This window comes from Coturnix japonica, chromosome 18 (assembly GCF_054131305.1).
Source record: "Coturnix japonica strain WE chromosome 18, WE-NBRP24, whole genome shotgun sequence".
Lineage (NCBI taxonomy): Eukaryota > Metazoa > Chordata > Aves > Galliformes > Phasianidae > Coturnix > Coturnix japonica.
The window spans coordinates 1,342,066-1,354,704 of record NC_140680.1 but is presented as its reverse complement, the minus strand read 5'-3'; positions in this window follow the sequence as shown (position 1 = coordinate 1,354,704).

Sequence of the window (12,639 nt, the reverse complement as noted above, 5' to 3'; positions counted from 1 at the left end):
CCGCCCCAAACACCACCCCAAACCCAGCCTCAAGCTCCGCCTTAAACCCCGCTTAAAACCCCAACCCAAACCCCGCCTCAAACCGCACCCGACACCCCCCCAAATCCCCGGCTCTTACCCCGCCTGAAGCCCCGCCTCAAAACCCGCCCCAAACCCTGCCTCAAACCACGACTCCAACCCCGCCTCAAAACCCACCCCAAATCTCTCCTCAAAACCTGCCTCAAACCCAGCTCCAAACCCCGCCTCAAATACCTCCTCAAACCCTCCGCAAACCCCACACCAAACCTAACTGCAAACCCCGCCCCAAACCCGGTTTCAAAACCCACCTCAAACCCCACCCCAAACACCACCTCGAACCTTGCCTTAAACCCCAACTCAAATCCCGTCTCAAACCCCACATCAAACCTCGCCTCAAACCCCACTCCAAACCCTGCCTCAAGCCCCGCCTCCAACCCCAAGCAAAACCCCGCGTCAAACCTCGCCTCTAACACGGCATCAAACCCCGCCCCAAACCCGACCTCTAAACCCGCCTTTAAGCCCTGCCTCAAACCCTGCCTCAAACCCTACCTCAAACTTCGTCTCTAACCCTGCCTCAAACCCAGGTCCAAACCCCACCTCAAACCCCTCCTCAAATTGCGCCTGAAACCCCTCCTCAAACCCCGCCTCAAACCCCGCCCCAAACCCCGCCTCAACCCCGCCTCAAACCCCACGACAAATCCCATCCCAAACACCGCCTTAAACCTCGCCTCTAACCCTGCCGCAAACCCCACCTCAAAACCCCACCTCAAACACTGCCCCTAACCCCTCCCTAAACCCCACCTCAAAAACCGCCTCAAACCCCACCCCAAACCCCACCTCAAACCCCACTCCAAACCCTACCTCTAACCTCACCTCAAACCCCACCTCAAGCCCCGCCCCAAACCTCTCCTCAAATGCCATCTCAAACCCTGCCTCAAACCCCGCCTCAAACCCCACCTCTAACCCCGCCTGAACCTTGCCTCGAACCCCGCCTCAAACCCCACCTCAAACCCCACCCCAAACCCTGTGTCTAACCCCGCCTCAAACCACGACTTAAACCTTTCCCCAAACTTTGCCTCAAAACCCACCTCAAACCCCGCTTCTAACCATGCCCCAAACCCGGCATCAAACCCCACCCCAAACCCCGACTCAAACACCACCTCAAAACCCTCTTCTAACCCCGCCTCAAACTTCGTCTAAAACCCCGCCTCAAACTTCACCTGAAACCCCACCTCTAACCCACCTCAAAACCCGAATCAAACCCTGCCTCAAACCCCACCCTAATCCCCGCCTCTAACCCCGCCCCAAACCCTGTCTCAAACCCCACCTCATACACCACCCCAAATCCTGCCTGTAACCCTGCCTCATGCTTCACCTCTAACCCTGCCTCAAACCCTGCCCCAAACCCCACACAAACACCACCTCTAACCCCGCCTCAAAACCCGCCTCAAACCCCACTCCAAACCCAACCCCTAACCCTGCCTCAAACCACAGCTCAAACCCCGTCTCAAAACCCACCTCAAACCCCGCCTCGAACATCGCCTCGAACCCTGTGTCTAACCCCGCCTCTATACCCGCCTCAAACCCCTCCCCAAACCACGCCTCAAACCCCGCCTTTAACCCCGCCTCAAACCCCACCTCAAATCCTGCCTCAAACCCCGTCCCAGACCTCGCCTCAAACCCCACCTCAAAACCCGCCTCAAACCTTGCCTCAAACCCCGCCTCGAAACTCGCCTTGTACTCCGCCTCAAACCCCACCTCAAACCCCGCCAAAAACCCCTCCCCAAGCCCCACCTCTAACCTCGCCTCAAACCATACATCATACCCCGCCACAAACCCCATCTCAAACTTCGCCTCAAACCCCGCCCCAAGCATAGGCTCAAAAACAACCTTAAACCCCACCCCAAACCCCGCCTCAAAACGCACCTGAAACCCCGCCCCAAACCCTGCCTCTAACCCCGCCTCAAGCCTCGCCTCAAACCCCTCTTCAAACCCCACCCAAACCTTACCCCGAACCCCGCCTCAAACCACGCCTCAAACCCCGCCTAAACCACGCCTTGAACTTTGCCCTTAGCCCCGCCTAAAACCCCAACTTAAATCCCACCCCTAACCCCGCCTCAAACCCCACACCATACCCCACCCCAAACGCCGCCTCAAACCTTACCTCAAACCCCGACTCAAACCCCGTCTCGAACATCCGCCTCTAACCCCGCCCCAAACCCCTCCTCAAACCCCGCTTTTAACCGCGCCTCAAACCCCACTTCAAACCCCACTTCAAACCCCACTTCAAACCCCGCCTCAAACCTTGCCTCAAGACCCGCCTCAGACCTTGCCTCAAACCCTGTCCCAAACCCAGCCTATAACCCCGCCTCAAACCCCGCCCCAAACCTTGCCTCTAACCCCGCCTCGAACACCGCCTAAAACCCTACCCGAGCCCCACCTCTAATCCCACCTCAAACCAATCCTCATACCCCGCCTCACACCTTGCCTCAAAGCCCTCCCCAAACCTTGCCCCAAACCCAGCCCCAAACCCCGCCTGTAACCCGGCCTCAAACCCCGCCTCTAACCCCGCCCCAAACCCCTCCCCAAACCCCGCCTTTATCCCCGCCTCAAAAGCCACCCCAAACCTCGCCTGAAACCCTGCCTTAAACACCGCCCCAAACCCCGCATCTAACCCTGCCTCAAACCACGCCTCAAACCCCGCCTCAAACCCCGCCTCAAACCCCGACCCAAAATCCACTTCAAACCATGCCTCGAACCTCGCCTCAAACCCCCCCTCAAACCCCATGAGAAACCCCAACCCAAACCCCACCTTTAACCCCACCTCAAACCCCACCTCTAACCCCACCTCAAACACCGCCACAAACCCTACCACAAACCCCGCCTCAAATCCCGCCTCATACCCGGCCTCTAACCCTGCCGCAAACCCCACCTCAAACCCCGCCTCAAACCCTGCCTCAAACCCCGCCCCAAATCCCACTTCAAACCATGCCTCAAACCTCATGAGAAACCCCACCCCAAACTCCACCTTTAACCCCGCCTCAAACCCCACCTCAAACCCTACCTCTAACCCCACCTCAAACACCGCCACAAACCCTGCCACAAACCCCGCCTCAAACTTCGCCTCTAACCACGCCGAAAACCCCACCTCAAACCCCGCCTCAAACCCTGCCCCAAACCTTGCCTGAAACCCGACCTCTAACATCGCCTCAAACCCTGCCTCAAACCCCACCCCAAACCCCGCCTCTAACCTTGCCCCAGACATCGCCTAAAACACCTCCCCATACCCCGCCTCAAACACCGCCCTAAACCCCACCTCAAACCCCTCATCAAAACCTGCCTCAAACCCCACCTCAAACCTCCTCTCTAACCCCTCCCAATACCCCAGCCCAAACCTCGCCTTAAACCCCACCTCTAACCCAGTCGCAAACCCCACCTCAAACCCCACCTCAAACCCCGCCTCAAACCCCGCCTCAAACCGCACCTGGAACCCCACCCCTAACCACACCTCAGACCCCAACTCTAACCAGGACTCAAACCCCGCCTCAATCCCCGTCTCAAACCCCGCCCCTAATCCCGCCTTAAACCCTGCCTCAAAGCCCGCCTCAAAGCCCGCCCCAAACCCAGCCTCTCACCTCGCCTCTCACCCCGCCTCATACCTAGCTTCAAACCCCACCCCAAACCCCACCTTAAACCCCACCCCAAACCCCGCTTCTAGCTGCGCCTCGAACCCCACTTCAAACCCCGTCTCAAACCCCACCCCAAACCTCTCCTCAAACCCCATCTCAAACTCCGCCTCTAACCCCGCCTCAAACCTACCTCAAACCCCACCTCAAACCCAGCCTCGAACCCCGCCTCAAACCGCGCCTCTAACCCCGTCGCAAAACTTGCCCCAAACCGCGCCTCAAACCCCAGCTCAATCTTCGCTTCAAACCCTGCCTCAAACCCCGCCCCAAACCCTGCCTCAAACCCCGCCCCAACCCCCCCCCAAAACCCCACCTCAAACCCCACCCCAAACCCTGCCTCTAACTGCGCCTCAAACCCCGCCTCAAACCCTGCCTCAAACCCCGCCCCAAACCCCCCCCAAAACCCCACCTCAAACCCCACCCCAAACCCTGCCTCTAACTGCGCCTCAAACCCCGCCTCAAACCCTGCCTCAAACCCCGCCCCAAACCCCTCCCAAACCCCCCCCTCAAACCCCACCCCAAACCCTGCCTCTAACTGCGCCTCAAACCCCGCCTCAAACCCCACCTCAAACCCAGCCTCGAACCTTGCCTCGAAACCCGCCTCAAACCCCACCCCAAATCCTGCCTCCAACCCCGCCTCAAACCGCGCCTCTAACCCCGCCGCAAAACTTGCCCCAAACCGCGCCTCAAACCCCAGCTCAATCTTCGCCTCAAACCCTGCCTCAAACCCCGCCCCAACCCCCCCCCAAAACCCCACCTCAAACCCCACCCCAAACCCTGCCTCTAACTGCGCCTCAAACCCCGCCTCAAACCCCACCTCAAACCCCAGCCCAAATCCTGCCTCTAACCTCGCCTCCAACCCCGCCACAAAACTTGCCCCAAACTGCGCATCAAACCCCACCTCAAACCCTACCTCTAACCCTGCCCAAAACCCCACCCAAAACCCTGCCTCAAAACCCGCCCCAATCCTCGCCTCTAACCTCGCCTCAAACCCCGAACCAAACCCCTCCTCAAACACCACCTCAACCCCGCCTCTATGCCTCAAACTTCGCCCCAAACCCAACCTTTAACCCTGCCTCAAACCCCACCTCAAACACTGCCGCAAACACCGCCCTAAACCCCACCTCAAACCCCACCTCAAATCCCGTCTCAAACCCTGCCTCTAACCCTGGCGTAAATCCCACCACAAACCCCGCCTCAAACCCCACCTCAAACCCCTCCACAAACACCACCTCAAACCACGCCTCAAACCCCGCCTCAAACCACGCCTCAAACCCCACCCGAAACCTTGCCCCAAACTCCACCTTTAAGCCTGCCTTAAACCCCACCACAAACCCCACCTCTAAACTTGCCTCAAACCCTGCCACAAACCCCGCCTCAAACCCTGTCTCTAACCCCGCCGCAAACCCCACCTCAAACCCAGCCTCAAACCCCGCCCCAAACCTTGCCTCAAACACTACCTCTAACCCGCCTCTAACCTTGCCCCAAACCCCGCCTCAAACCACTCCTCAAACCTCGCCTTTAACTCCGCCTCAAAAGCCGTACAAAACTCTGCCTAAAACTCCGCCTCAAACACCGCCTCTAACCCCGCATCAAACCACGCCCAGACTCCGACCCAAACCCCACCCCAAAACCCGCCTCTAACCACGCCCCAAACCCTGTCCCAAACCTTGCCTCAAATTTCGCCTCTAACATCGCCCCAAACCCTGCCCCAAAACCCACCTCAAACCTCTCCTCTATCCCCGCCTCAAACGCCACCCCAAACACCACCTCTAACCACTCCTCAAACCCCGCCTCAAACCCCGCTTCTAACCACACCCAAAACCCCGCCTCAAACCCCACCTCTAACCCCGCTTCAAAAGCCGCCAAAAAACTCTGCCTCAAATTCCGCCTCAAACACCGCCTCTAACCCCGCATCAAACACTGCCTCAAACCCCCTCAAACCCCACCCCAAAACCCGCCTCTAACCATGCCCCAAACCCTGCCCCAAACCCCACCTCAAAGCACGCCTCAAACCCCGCCTCAAAGATCCGCCTGAAACCCAGCCTCAAACTCCACCTCAAATCCCAACACAAACCCTGTGGCTAACCCTGCCTCAAAACCTGCCTCAAACCCCACCCCAAACACCGCCTTGAACCCTACCCCAAACCCCGCGTCAAACCCTGTCTCTAACCCCGCCCCAAACTGTGCCTTAAAAGTTGCGTTTAACACCTCCCCAAACTCCACCTCTAACCCCGCCTGAAATTCCGCCCCAAAACTTGCCTCAAACCCCGCCTTAAACCTTGTTTCAAACCCCACCTTAAAACACGCCCCTAACCCCGCCTCAAACCCCAACACAAACCCCGCACCAAACCCCACCCCTAACCCCACCTCAAACCCCAACTCAAACCTCACCACAAACGTTGCCTCTAACCCTCCCCAACCCCCCCCCAAACCACTCCTCAAACGCCTCCTCGAACTCTGCCTCTATACTCGCCTCTCACTCCTCCTTAAACCCCACGTCAAACCCCGCCTCAAACCCCGCCTCAAATCCCGCCCCTAACCCCGCCTCAAACCCCACCTCAAACGCCGTCTCAAACCCCACGTCAAACCCCGCCTCAAACCTCACCTCAAATCCCGCCTCAAACCCCACCCCAAACGCCGCCACAAACACCACCTCAAACCACGCCTCAAACCGTGCCTCAAACCCCGCCTCAAACCCCACCCGAAACCCCGCCCCAACCTCCACCTTTAACCCTGCCGCAAACCCCACCTCAAACCCCACCTCTAACCCCGCCTCAAACCCTGTGCCACGGGTTACTTAGATTTACCTATGCCCGTGACAGGGGAAGCCACCCCGTGCCCCCCCACCCGGGGCCCGGAAAGGAGGGGGAAAAGGGCAATGGGATAAAAACAGCGGCAATCTAAGGAGGAAAAACTTATTTTACTAAATATGATATCAAAATACAAGATAACACAATATAATATAATTGAGGCTAACAAATCAAACAAACAGAGAGAGAGAGAGAGTCCCCGAAAACCGAGAGGCCTACTGTGAACTCTAGGCGACACGGCTGGAACGCTTCCCACTCTCCGAGAAGTCCGAGAGAAGAAGGAGGGCACTCCAGCCTGGGAACGAGATTATATAGCGTCCTGGTCCCGTGACTTATTATTACTCCTGTTGTTCTCTGGGATATGTAGTCTTCTTCTGTGGACTGCACATTCAATAGAAGTATCCATACATGATGTTATGATGTGGAATACTGATAGCAAAATTACAAAATTACAAAACCATGACATTCCACCCCTTATTCTACATTATTACATCATGGTTAATATATATACATATGTATACACGTATGTAAAATTATGATAGCTAAATAGTAGAATTGCATGTAACATAACTAAATGTACAACTATAATAACTAAAATACACTACACATGCAAACATATATATATAGATACATAACATTATTGACTGCACTCCCCCAGCATCAAATTCCCTTGTGGTACACATTGAACATCCCCATCCTTCTGCATTACCCACCAAGTGCACCCAGGTCCCTGGGCAAAGACAGTTCCACGGATAGGTTTGCCCTTTCCAGAAGCTGGAAGGGCCCAAACAGCTTTTCCCAACATGTTCTTTACATGTACAACAGGGACCTTATCTCCTTCTATAGTGTGTAGGGGGCTAGATTGACTAGGACCATCATGATTGACAGATCCTCTAGTATTGACCAACCAAGTGGCTTCTGCCAGATTCTTCTCCCAGTGCTTAAATGTTCCACCACCCATTGCTTTCAACATAGTTTTCAACAACCCATTATATCGCTCAATTTTACCAGAAGCTGGTGCATGGTAGGGAATATGATAAATCCACTCAATGCCATGATCTTTGGCCCAAGTATTTATAAGATAACTTTTGAAATGTATCCCATTATCAGATTCAATTCTTTCTGGGGTGCCATGTCGCCATAGGACTTGTTTCTCAAGACCTAATATGGTGTTTCGAGCAGTAGCATGGGGTACTGCGTATGTTTCAAGCCACCGAGTGGTTGCCTCTACCATGGTGAGTACATAACACCACTGCGAGATCGTGGCAAGGTGATATAATCAACCTGCCACGCCTCCCCATATTTATACTTTTGCCATCGCCCTTCCTCCCAGAGAGGTTTCATCCTTTTGGCTTGTTTACTTACGGCACATGTTTCACAATCATGAATAACCTGCGCAATAGCATCCATGGTTAAGTCCACCCCTCGGTCTCTGGCCCACTTATATGTCGCGTCTCTTCCTTGATGACCTGAGGTCACATGAGCCCATCGAGCTAGAAATAATTTGCCCTTATTCTGCCAGTCCAAGTCGATTTGAGCCACCTCAACTCTGGCAGCTTTATCTACCTGATGGTTGTTTTGTTGTTCTTCAGTAGCCCGACTTTTGGGCACATGTGCATCCACATGACGCACCTTTACAACCATATTCTTTGTTCAGGCAGCAATGTCCTTCCATAATTCAGCGGCCCAAACAGATTTACCCCTCCGTTGCCAGTTATTTTGTTCCCACCGCTGTAACCACCCCCATAAGGCATTTGCCACCATCCATGAGTCAGTATAAAGATACAGCATTGGCCACCTCTCCCGTTCAGCAACATCTAAGGCCAGCTGGACAGCTTTTACCTCTGCAAACTGACTTGATTCTCCCTTACCTTCAGTGGCCTCTGCAACCTGTCGTGTGGGGCTCCATACAGCAGCTTTCCATTTGCGATGCTTCCCTACAATGTGACATGATCCGTCAGTGAATAGGGCATATTTCTTTTCATTTTCTGGTAATTCGTTGTATGGTGGGGCCTCTTTAGCATGTGATACCTCTTCTGCTGGTGATGTTCCAAACCTTTTATCTTCAGGCCAGTCCATGATTACCTCTAGGATTCCTGGACAATTGAGGTTTCCCATTCGCGCTCGCTGTGTAATCAGCATAATCCACTTGCTCCAGGTGACATCGGTAGCATGATGGGTGGAGGGAACCTGTCCTTTGAACATCCAGTTGAGCACTGGCAGTCGAGGTGCCAAAAGGAGCTGTGTTTCAGTCCCAATTACTTCGGAAGCAGCCCGAACCCCCCCATACGCGGCTAAGATCTCCTTCTCAGTTGGAGTGTAGCACTCTTCAGACCCCTTATATGATCGACTCCAGAATCCCAGGGGTCGGCCTCGGGTCTCTCCTGAGGCTCTTTGCCACAAACTCCAAGTGGGGCCTTTCTCTCCAGCAGCAGTATAGAGGATGTTCTTTACATCCTGTCCAGTCCGTACTGGCCCCAGGGCTACAGCACGGGCTATCTCTTGTTTAATCTGTTCAAAAGCCTGCTGCTGCTCAGGGCCCCATGCAAAATCATTCTTCTTCCGTGTCACCTGATAAAGGGGGCTTACAATGAGGCTGTAGTTTGGAATGTGCTTCCTCCAAAAGCCCACTGCACCCAGGAAAGATTGTGTCTCTTTCTTGCTAGTTGGTGGAGACATGGCAGTGATTTTGTCGATCACATCTGTTGGGATGTGACGACGTCCATCCTGCCACTTTATACCTAAGAACTGAATTTCCTGGGCAGGTCCTTTTATTTTGCTTCGCTTAATAGCAAAGCCGGCTTGTAGAAGAATTTGGATTATCTGCTCTCCTTTTGTGAAAACCTCTTCTGCTGTATCGCCCCACACAACAATGTCATCAATGTACTGCAGGTGTTCAGGAGCACCACCCTGTTCCAGTACAGTTTGGACCAACCCATGGCAAATGGTTGGGCTGTGTTTACACCCCTGGGGCAAACGGTTCCAAGTATACTGAATGCCCCTCCAGGTGAAGGCAAACTGTGGCTTACATTCTGCAGCCAAAGGAATAGAGAAGAAGGCATTGGCAATGTCAGTGGTGGCATACCATTTGGCTGCTTTTGACTCCAGCTCGTACTGGAGTTCCAACATGTCCAGCACAGCAGCGCTCAATGGGGGTGTGACCTCATTCAGGCCACGGTAGTCTACTGTCAGCCTCCATTCTCCACTGGCTTTACGCACTGGCCATATGGGACTGTTAAAAGGTGAGTGAGTTTTACTGATCACTCCCTGATTCTCCAACTGGCGAATCAAATCATGAATGGGGAGCAAGGAATCCCTGTTGGTGCGATACTGCCGTCTGTGCACTGTCTTTGTAGCAATCGGTACCTGCTGCTCTTTTACTCGTAGCAGTCCCACAACAGACGGGTCCTCTGACAGGCCAGGCAAAACAGACAGCTGCTTAATGTTGTCCATATCTACAGCAGCTATCCCAAAGGCCCATCGATACCCCTTAGGATCCTTGAAATGCCCCCTTCTGAGGTAATCAATACCCAGTATACATGGAGCCCCTGGGCCAGTCACAATAGGATGTTTTTGCCAGTCTTTGCCAGTGAGGCTTATTTCAGCCTCCAGCACAGTCAATTCTTGAGAGCCCCCAGTCACTCCAGAAATATGGATTGATTCTGTCCCTTCATGACTGGAGGGCATTAGGGTACACTGTACACCGGTATCCACCAGCGCCTTATATTCCTGTGGTTCTGATGTGCCAGGCCATCGAATCCACACAGTCCAATAAACTCTATTATCCCTTTCCCTCCCCTGACTGAGGGCAGGGCCCTTCTATTGGTTACCTGTGATGACTGGAGCAACTCCACTGGTGGTTGGTATGTCTAGTAGTTCTTTCACCCGTGCTCGTAGTGCAGAAGTAGGCTGATCATGCCACTTCCTCATGTCTTCTCCATGGTCACGTAGGTAGCGCCACATGGAAACACGCGGTGCAATCGTACTGTTGTTCTTTGCTCGAGCTGGGAAGCGTGTGCGTTTAACAGCTGAGACTTTTGATGATGCAGGTGAGGAGTAGGACTGGACTAGTTTGATCAGATCCTTCATTAGACCTGGTGGCCTGTACGAGGATTGACCTTCACCAGTTGTTTCTGATATTATTACGGGATCATTACGATTAGTTGATGGAAACAATTTCTTGCACATTTCATCTAGTCGGTCTTCTAGCCGTGAGATGGCAGAAACTGCGGCATACAGTTGGGGGAGCTGCTGATCAACGGTTTGAAGCATTATAATCAGCTCAACAACTTGGGGCCATCTGTCCTCGAATCCTTTAGATCCTGTTACCAATGTCTGTGCAATTCTCTCTGGTGCTGTACTTGTGATTTTCTGCCACATGTCAGGATCGGCCCTCACTCTCTCAGGATCATGTTCGCTTGGATCAGGGTTGTACAACATTTTCGCCATGGCCAATTCCCTCAGGCACTGAATACCTTTTTGGACGGTATTCCAACTATTAAATTTAGGCTTCAAAGCATCCTTATAGTGGTACCTTTCTCTCACGGCTTCTAACAGCCGCAACCAGAGAGTGGCAGCTCCATCCGAACATCTGCTAATCCCTCTGTTGATACCTGCATCTTGGGCAATGCTTCCTAGTTGGTGAGCTTTATTACCATCTAGAGACAAGCTGTTGGCCCCGTTGTCCCAGAAGCGAAGCAACCAAGCAAGGATACCTTCATCTTGATGCCGTGTAAACTCCTTTCTTGAGCCTTGGATTTCAGTCAGCTTCAGAGGTCGACGATAGGTGATTTCCTCCTCATCATCAGTCTCTTCTTCATGCCTCTTGGTTTTTCCCTTTGCTTTTTTCGGTACTGCTCCATGCTCGGCACCTGGGTCTTCTGCTGCCCCCCCCTCTGCTTCTCCTTCTTTTCGTTCTAGACGCATGGACACCCGTTTCCATTTCTTGCCTTCCACAGGGGCAACTGATATTGCTACTGATGCCTTCTGTGACTGATCAGAGTTAACTTGGGCTTGAATCTCAGATTGGAAACTCTCGCTCCAGAATAGTATGATCCAAAGCACAGTATGCATAAGCCAAACCCCACATAAGTTTTATCTCCTTAGATCTCTGACCCAAATACTCACTTAATTTCTCAGGTGTTCAAGAGTGAAATCCCATGACACTGCGGGTCCCCATGCTTCTAAGACTTTTCCTAAACCTTTCCATATTCCCTGCCAGTCATCATTCTCTGGTTTCTCTGGTTCTGGAGGAGACTTCCGCATAGAACAAAAGCATAGGAATACATATGCATTCATTGATAGTGATAACATGGATACAAGTATGAGCGCTATCTCAGTTATTGAAAGGCGTGTGGAAATCTGAGAGTACAACCTAAAAAAAGCAGTTTTTTTTAGCCTGTACAATGGATTAAACATGGTGGTGTTTGTAAAATTGCCCATTCCATCTGGGATGCAAGTATTTGTAAGATTCACAATTCCATCTGGGATGCAAGTGTTTGTAAGAGTCACAATTCCATCTGGGGTGTAGATGCCAAAATTCGGACCATACCACATCTCATAAAAGTACCAGGCAGGTGTCTCCATCAGTATCCACCTTATTAGGCCATATACCTGCACAATTCCACAACACCAAATTATGGTGTTAATAGTTGACCAATACTTTGAGAAGATCATAATTGCTTTCAATCCCTTAAACAGAGCAATTGGGATGAAGAGTGGATTCATAGCTGGCAGGCTCTGTAAAAGTCAGAGCTAGCTAGCTTTGCTCTAAGGGAGAAAGAAATCCCTTTGTTTTCTATACAAAAGTGAGATAGGAGTGCTGAGAATGTGCAGCTGCCCTTAATGTTGACAATTTGTCTGGTATTTCAAGGTCACGTTCTCAGTGAGCAGCTAAAAATAAAAAGATAACACTCCCGTAACGAAGCTAACGAAGCTCTTTAAGAGCAAAGAGAGAGTCGTTCTAAAAGCTAAAAAGCTCTATGCCCGCATTCTCCACCAAAAAATCTGTCACGGGTTACTTAGATTTACCTATGCCCGTTACAGGGGAAGCCACCCCGTGCCCCCCCCCCCGGGGCCAGGAAAGGGGGGGGAAAAGGGCAATGGGATAAAAACAGCGGCAA